General features: G+C 44.6%; 2 non-coding genes across 2 annotated transcripts; both read right to left on the reverse strand.

Annotated features, from left to right (window-relative positions):
* Window positions 1-4,218: 4,218 nt before the first annotated feature.
* Trnap-ugg lies at window positions 4,219-4,290 on the reverse strand. Its single transcript has one exon. It is a non-coding gene; the product is annotated as a tRNA-Pro (tRNA).
* Window positions 4,291-7,003: 2,713 nt separating this feature from the next.
* Trnaf-gaa lies at window positions 7,004-7,076 on the reverse strand. Its single transcript has one exon. It is a non-coding gene; the product is annotated as a tRNA-Phe (tRNA).
* Between the last annotated feature and the right edge of the window lie 2,108 nt (window positions 7,077-9,184).

Consider the following 9,184-nt stretch of genomic DNA (forward strand, 5'->3'; position numbering starts at 1 on the left):
ATTTTCAGGGGGGAACTGATTCGGGAGCAAAAGATATGTTCGATGAAAAATCAATCACAGAATTTTGGCCCTTGATGTGCGATTCCTACCCAAAAGTGGCAGAAAGAGCTATCCGTGCATTGCTTCCGTTTGTGTCGACATATCTTTGTGAGTCAGGCTTTTCAACTCTGTTGCAAATTAAAACGAAGCAACGTAGTAGATTAGAGGTAGAAAATGACCTGCGTTGTGCCCTTTCAAGCACTCCTCCGCGTATCCCAGAATTGGCGAAGAAAAAACAATCACAGGTTTCTCATTGACTGTAATCTTCATCTGAGTAAAATTAATTACAAATTTACAATATCCTGGTATTCTATTGAACTTTTTGTTTATTGCATTATTCTTCAGTTTGGTCTGTTAAGTAATTCATTATAAATAAAAAAAAAACTATTTTACTTTTATTCAAGTTTTATAAATCCATAAACATTTTCAATTGGCATTTTATTTGTAAAACTCCACTATAAAAATAATCCATGTAAAATTGTAAATGTATATGTACTAATATGGAAAAAATAAAGGATTTTCAGTATTATATGCATATTATTTGGAATGCACTTTTTGAGGCAGACAATCTTGGAAACGAGGGGGGAATGACATTCTGACATATGGTGAAAGGGGTGCATGGGGCCAAACAAGGTTGAGAATCACTGGGATAGACCAACCGTCCAAATATTTGTATCAGTCCCTCCTTCAAAACCCAACAAGAAGATAATAGTTTTCTTTAAAGTGTTGCAGCTAGTACATATATTTTCTTGGGACACTGCTGTGTTTTAAAAAGTAAAGACACTGGGATATATTAAATTAAAATATTTACTCCATGATCAATAATCAATATATATATATATATATATATATATATATATATATATATATATATATATATATATATATATACATATATATATACAGTGTATATATATATATATATATATATATATATATATATATATATATATATATATATATATATATATATATATATATATATATATATATATATATATATATATATATATATATATATATATATATATATATATATATATATATATATACAAAGAAGGGGTGACAGTCAAAAAACAAAAGACTCCGTTATTACAATGTCATAACGTTGTAAAAAGATCTAAATGAACTGTTCAAATGGTCTCAGGACTATTAACTGTTCTTTAACATTATGAAATACAAGACTAAACACGAAGGAAAAGATACAACACTCCAAATCACAACTATTCTGTTGATGACACTCCTGGATACTGTTGATAGGGAAACAGATCTAAGTGTTGTGATAGATCGATCACTAAAGACAGCGTAACAAGTAGCAACAGCAGTGGAAAAAAAAACGCTATTAGGGAATTATAAATTCTACCTTCAAATACAACGATGGGAAAATGCTCGTTCAAATGTACATGTCTCACGTGTGTCCCAGTCTGGATTATCGTATTCAAACAAGGAAACTCTACCTCCAGGAAGAAACATCCCTAGAAAAGGTGCAACATAAGGCGAGCAAGATGATCCCTGAACTATATCATCTAGATTATCCGGACAGACAGAGGTCCTAAAGACGAACAACCCTTCACATAAGACATAATACATCAGATCTCGTTTGACATTCAAAGTCTCGAAATGGATGGAAACGAGGGCCATTCTTTTGTGCGATGTCGCACGCCATCAACGCGAGGGGACAAGCTCGCCAAGCTTATCGTGCAGAACGAACATAAGGAAACACTTCACGCAGAGGGTGGTAGACCTATGGAACGATCTACCAGCTCAAGTTGTGAAATCGAGAACTGCATTGTACTTCAAAATAACCGTCGACAAAATTATCAAGAACAATGAAGGGATCCTACACAGGCCAATGGCTTCCTTCCCTAGACATGGCCGCCTCTAGTGGGTGAAGCATTAGGTAAATAAAGTAGGTAGATAAAAGAATACTGTCCAGTTTTCATTGAAATCATGCGCATTGCCATGCCGCAAATGTGAAACTCTGAATGATGTGGTCACTACAGAAAGGTCATCGATGGCCCGTAAAAACGAATGCAATATGTCAGAGATCTCAAACCTGATTGAACATCCCTACGCATTTTCATTTAAATCGAATTTAATGCAAACGACTCATAAAGCCTAGAAATTCTTATCAAAATAACAAAGAGCTAAACACACACTCTCACAGACATCATAATCTGTTTTTGTCAGTCTTAACACATTAAGGTGGGGGAAAATAATTGAATTGAATTGCATTGAAACAGTTTATTTAGCCAGAAAAATACAGAAACAGAGTGGATAATAATAACAATATTAACATGGCTGAGCCAGTTGAGAACCTGAGCTCTCCTGTAGGCAGCTGATATATACTATACATTTATCTCAAGGTAGTATTATGTAACATTTAGTATCATCTGGAATAGTACAATAGCATGGTGGTAATAAGAACATCTCATAATGTTACCACGGTTATTACTTCAATACTTATTTTTTTTTAAGTATATATATAAATTACAGTGGAATTGAAAAACATAAGTATAATGGAGGAGAAGTACAACATGGGCTGTACAGTATTAAGGTTGAACAAGAGGACAGAGCTGTCAGGATTATGTCTAGTTGGCAAATATATATATTGCAATGGTAATTTCTTATCTATTTACATGATAATTTCCGATAAAACGGTTTTGGTGGTACAATAAAAGCAGGTACTGTAAATATAGTTGGTATTACAAGAAATATTAATACTTAGACAATAGATATTATTTAAGAGATGATTTAAAGGAAAGCAGCGTAGTCTTTGCTCGGATGGGTGGGGGTAAGTTGTTCCACACCTTCACACCATGATATTTTATGGTGGCCTGAGACTGAGAGGAGCACATGGGGGGGGGAAGGGGGGGTAGTCTTAGTAGCTCTGGGTACCTTAAGTTGTATCTCTGATTATTCCAGAACTGGAAATAATTGCTGTCAAGCATGTGATTGATAGATTAGTAAACACGAGGGCACAGCAATAGGTGTTAATATCTTCGAATTTTAACATTTTCAATTAAGCAAATTTTTAGTTTGTGTGATTTTTTTTTCCAAGTAGGTATTGTCTGTGCAACCAGGGATTGTGATTTTTCTTTTTTTTTATCCTCTTCACCGAATGATCGACTCGTTAGCCGCTTGGGCGATCGGTCACGTCTCTGTTACGCACTGTTGGTAAGTACTGGGCATGCACCAGCTCCTGTGACAGTGTATCAGGTGTTGGTAAACAAGATCATGATAGATTTCTTTCATTGCTATGAGAGTGAGTGACTGTCGAGTGTGACACATGATTTTGTTGACTTTACTGTGAATGGCTTGTATTATGTGGTTTCTCCAGTTAAGTTTCTCATCAACAATAATTCCGAGGAATTTAGTATTTTGTTCGCGTTTGAGGACTGTATTACCAAGGTACAGGGGGTCCAAGTCTGGGGGGTAAGTTTTTCCTTCTGTGAAAGATCGTGTAGTGGTTTTTCTCAAGGTTTAAGGTCAGTTTATTACGTATTACCCAGGTCCTCACTTTAGTCAATTCAGTGTTCATAGTTCTCATCACGGAATGGAGGTCTGATTTACTGGCATAGAGATTACTATCGTCTGAAAGTAAGTTGTATTTTATGAGTGTGCTGACGTTTATGTCGTTTATGTACAACAAAAACAGTACTGGACCGAGAATGGAACCTTGGGGGATGACATACAACATTGGCGAGGAGTCAGATTGGTGATTATTATGGCAGACGACATACTGCATCCTGTTGGACAGATATGAGGTAAACCAATTGTGGGATAGGCCCCTAACGCCGTAATGTTCAAGCTTTGAAAGGAGGATGGTATGGTCGACAGAATCAGTTTAGTACATTTCTAAACTGATTTTCTTAAATATTGGAATTAAACTAGTAATGTATCCATTCACATATCACCTCTGTACATGGTATCATCCTAATACTAAAAAGTTCATAATCAAGAAAATTGTTAAGGCGTAACCGTTAGCTAAGCACCATAAAAGTACTGTACAGTATTCTTATTTTCGAGGGTTAATATAAGTAATGATGTATAGGCAAGTTCTGTCCTTAGCACTTCTGAAAGAATGCAGCCTGTCTTAAGTTTGTAAAGTGATACCATGATACTATTACAGTACTCAAAGTAACGGTCAATACTTTTACAACATCAAAATAAACTACAGGGCCTGTCCGGGATTTGAACCCGGGACCTCCTGCACCCAAAGCAGGAATCATACCCCTAGACCAACAGGCCACAAATACAAAGAAGGAAATTTATATTATTATTTAGGCTCTATCAATAACTGTAGACTTGGAATAAGTTTTTACATACACAAATATACTGTACTGTATACGTGAGGCCCCTTCCGTAAAATTTAGTTCCGTTTACACAAGCCATTCTGGAGTGAACTAAATAGGCCTTCCTGAAAATACTACAATTGGCCTCCTTCCAACGGATGATCTTAGTGGATGAGAAATGGGACGGGGGCGTGTATGAGGCGGGGAGTGTGGATGAGGTGGGGTGTGGAAGAGGTGGGGTGTGGAAGAGAATGGGAGGGGAGGCAGGGGGTGGGTGAGGAGGCGAAGGGGGGCGGGTGAGCCGGGAGCGGGGGGGGCGTGGATGAGGCGGGGGGCGTGGATGAGGTGGGGGGCGGGATGAGGTGGGGCGTGGATGAGGCGGGGGGTGGATGAGGCGGGGGTGGATGAGGCGGGAGGCGTAGATGGGGCGAGGGGGCGTGGATGAGGCGGGGGGGGGGATGAGGCGGATGAGGCGGGGTGGGGGGCGTGGATGAGGCGGTGGGGGGCGTGGATGAGGCGGGGTGGGGCGTGGATGAGGCGGGGTGGGAGGCGGGTGGATGAGGCGGGGTGGGGGCGTGGATGAGGCGGGGTGGGGGTGGATGAGGCGGGGGGGATGGGGGTGGATGAGGCGAGAGGGGATGGGGGGTGGATGAGGCGAGGGGGATGGGGGGTGGAAGAGACGGGGCGGAGATGAGGCGGGGCGACATGCGGCAGTAGGCGGATATGAGGCGGAGATGAGGCGGGGGGGCGAGAGATGAGTGGGGGGCGAGAGATGAGACGGGGGGGGCGAGAGATGAGAGATGAGGGGGCGAGAGATGAGACGGGGGCGAGAGATGAGACGGGGGCGAGAGAGATGCGAGAGATGAGGCGGGGGGGCGAGAGATGAGGCGGGGGGGGCGAGATGAGGCGGGGGGCGGAGATGAGGCGGCAGAGGGGGCAGAGATGAGGAGATGAGGCGGGGGGGTGGAGATGAGGCGGGGGGCGGAGAAGGGGGAGAAGAGGCGGGGGGCAGAGATGAGGCGGGCAGGGGGGGGCGGAGATGAGGCGGGGGGGGCGGAGATGAGGTGGGGGGGCGGAGATGAGGTGGGGCATGAGAGAGATGAGGCGGGGGCGAGATGAGGGGGGGGGCGAGAGATGAGGCGGGGGCGAGAGATGAGGCGGGGGGGGGCGAGATGAGGTGGGGGGGCGGGAGATGAGGGCGGAGATGAGGCGGGGCGGAGATGAGGCGGGGCGGAGATGAGGCGGGGGCGAACATGAGGCGGGGGGCGGAGATGAGGCGGGGGGCGGAGATGACGAGGGGGCGGAGATGACGGGGGGCGGAGATGACGAGGGGGGCAGAGATGACGAGGGGGGGGGCGATGACGAAGGGGGGCGGAGATGACGAAGGGGCGGAGATGACGAAGGAGGGCGGAGATGACGAAGGGGGGCGGAGATGACGAAGGGAGATGACGAAGGGGGCGGAGATGACGAAGGGGCGGAGATGACGAGGGGGGGCGAAGATGACGAGGGGGGCGAAGATGACGAGGGGGGCGAAGATGACGAGGAGGCGGAGATGACGAGGGGGGCGGAGATGGCGGGGACGGGGATGAGGCGGAGGAGTGGATGAAGCGGTGGTGTGGATGAGGCGGGGGCGTGGATGAGGCGGGGGGCGGATGAGGCGGGGGGTGGAGGCGGAGGGTGGAGGAGGATGAGGGGGGGGGGTGTGGATGAGGCGGGGTGTGGATGAGGCGGGGGGTGGATGAGGGGGGGGTGGATGAAGCGGGGGGTGGATGAGGCGGGGGTGGATGAGGCGGGGTGTGGATGAGGCGGGGTGTGGATGAGGCGGGGGGTGGATGAGGGGGGGGGTGGATGAGGCGGGGGTGTGGATGATGCGGGGGGTGATGTGGGGTGATGCGGGGGGTGGATGAGGCGGGGGGGTGGATGAGGCGGGGTGTGGATGAGCAGGGGGTGGATGATGCGGGGGTGTGGATGAGGCGGGGGTCTGGATGAGGCGGGGGGTCTGGATGAGGTGGGGGGGTCTGGATGAGGCGGGGGTCTGGATGAGGTGGGGGGTCTGATGAGGCGGGGGGTGCGTGGTGATGATGGGGGGGTGGATGAGGCAGGGGGGTGGATGAGGCGGGGGGGATGGATGAGGGGGGGCGTGGATGAGGCGGGGGGCGGATGAGGCGGGGCGGATGAGGCGGGGGGGCGTGGATGAGGCGGGGGGCGTGGATGAGACGAGATAGGGGCATGGATGATACGGGGCGGAAGAGGGGGGGTCTATGGAAAAGGCACAGTAGCATTCGTGACATCCTGAAATTGTCATCTGTAGATTAACATCATTAAAATTATAACATTAAGAATGACAAACTACATTAAAAATATTAATGATTATTACAATAATCATAATATTGATACATTTTAATAAATATAATTATTAGCCCTAGACAAAATTATCAAGAACAATGGAGGGATCCTAAACAGACCACCGGCCTCTTTCCTTTGGTAAATAAGGTACCAGTAATTATGATACAGGTATATAAAGAACAGGACATGAATAATTAACATTTGTCCAGAGGTGTTCACACAAGATCTCGAGGAATACCTGCCAGCTGACAAATTACACAAGTAAAGACTCTAAACGTGTAACTATCAATAAACAATTTAATAAACGTCTCCGCAGTAAAAACTGCCCAGACCCGGGATCGAACCGGGGACCTTTAGATCTTCAGTCTAACGCTCTCCCAACTGAGCTATCTAGGCTATATAATTTTAATTTAAATATTTTTTTAGTATTTATCCTAACTTGGGAAAATAAAATTAGAGCTAAAGACTTGGATTGACTAAAATCAAGTAGTACGAGGGTAATTTTGCCATATATGATCATGGATAAACACGAGTGGCACCTCTGTATAGCGACATGTCAAGAATCAAAATACCTTAAGAGATACCATATAGGACTCACGTGGTGCTTCCACATGCAAATCTCATCCCCCCCCCACATTCAAATTGTCAGCTAAGAAATCGTGCTATCAATTCAATTTGGATTTTTTTTTAATTCTATGTAAACTGTAAAAAAAAAAGTGGAAGACGAAGTGGTAAATTTATAGTAGTTCACACAATTGTTAGAAAGTCAAATTACGTTTTTTCTAGTGTTTTGTGTGTGTGTGTTTGTTTTGATTGGTTCTGACCTTGATTTCCGTCGGAAATTGCCTGTTTTTTTTTAGTTATCGCCCCCTTCTACCCCCAACAAGATAGGGAATCCTGTTGGGAACCGGGGTCATGGGTGGGTGAGAGAGACAAGCGTTTTCCGACAAAAATCATCGCCAAGTGAATACAAAACACACCAAAAAAACACTAGAAAGACATATAGCCTTTTTTTGGATGACCTAACTTAACCTAACCCAACCCAACCTAACCTAACCTACCCTGACCTAATCTATCCTAACCTAACTCTCGCGGTGTTTTTACGTCGTGGCTCTCGACATCTCCAAAGCATTTGACAAGGTATGGCACAAGTCTTTACTTTCTAAACTTCCCTCTTATGGTTTCTCTCCCCCACTTTGTTCTCTAATTTCCTTGAGAACCGATCCATGGCACTTGTCGAGGGGTCGATCTCTCGCTCTTTCTCTACCAATAGTGGTGTCCCACAGGGTTCTGTTCTTTCACCTACTTTCTTCCTTCTTTTTATCAATGATTTCTTCACACTACAACTAATTCTATCCATCCTTACGCTTATGATTCTACTCTTCACTCTTCTTCACATTTTCCCCTAACTCTCAAACTAGACCCGTTTCTAGAGCTGATATCATTACATCTATCAATGCGGATCTGTGCAGCATCTCCGAATGGGGAGGTAGAAACTTGGTTAAATTCTATAGTAATAAAACTCAGTATTTACCAATTACACTTTCCAAATTAGATGATCTCCCACCAATCACATTTCAGGACGCTATCATTCTGCCAAATTCTAAGATATAAATGTTAGGCCTCACCATTTCCTTTAATATGTCATGGAAGCCACACATCCTCAACATTGCTAAATCTGCCTCCCGAAAGCTGGGAATGCTGTACAGATGCCGTAGCTACTTCACTCCTGAGCAGTTGCTTTAAGTATACAAGGGATTCATTCGTCCTAACTTGGAGTACTGCTCTCATATCTGGGGTGGGTCTTCTTCTGTCCAACTGTTAGATAGGGTGAATCAAAGGCATTTCGCCTTATTAACTCTCATTCCTTTAGTTGACAATCTTTCTTCTCCTTTCTCTTCGCCGCAATGTTGCTTCAATCTCTCTCTTTTACAGGTTCTTTAACGGGCAATGTTCGGTGGATTTGGCATCCTGTGTACTGCCGACAGCAGTGGGCTCGTAACACACGTCTTGCCCGCGGTGCCCACAATTTCTCTGTGGATGTCGGTCACACTAGAATAACCCGTTATAGTACATCCTTCTTTCCTCACAGCCAAACTGTGGAATGTCCTGCCTTCTTCTGTGTTTCCACGCTCATACAATCTGTCACACACTTTAAAAAGCTGGTTTTCCGGCATCTTCGTGGTGTAGATTAATATAACCTTTTTCCTTTTCTAATTTCCTTTTATTCTTATTCTTTCGCCCCCTAGGCCCCGATGTGGGTCGATGACCTGTTCCTATGGTGGGCTATTCCCCGTAAAAAAATAATAATAATTGGTAGCAAGAAAAAAAAAGATAAAAAACAGCTTTTGATTGTCCGCTTGACGTGTGCGGGAACGCATGCGCATGACGATTTATGAAGGGGAGATTAATGGAATTAAATAGAGAAAGATTTGGCATGCGCTATCTCCGTTATTATAAGTTTCCGACAGTAACGTAATAAAATAAAATTATCTTAAAATTAG

Source organism: Homarus americanus, unplaced genomic scaffold (genome assembly GCF_018991925.1).
Source record: "Homarus americanus isolate GMGI-L3 unplaced genomic scaffold, GMGI_Hamer_2.0 scaffold36117, whole genome shotgun sequence".
NCBI lineage: Eukaryota > Metazoa > Arthropoda > Malacostraca > Decapoda > Nephropidae > Homarus > Homarus americanus.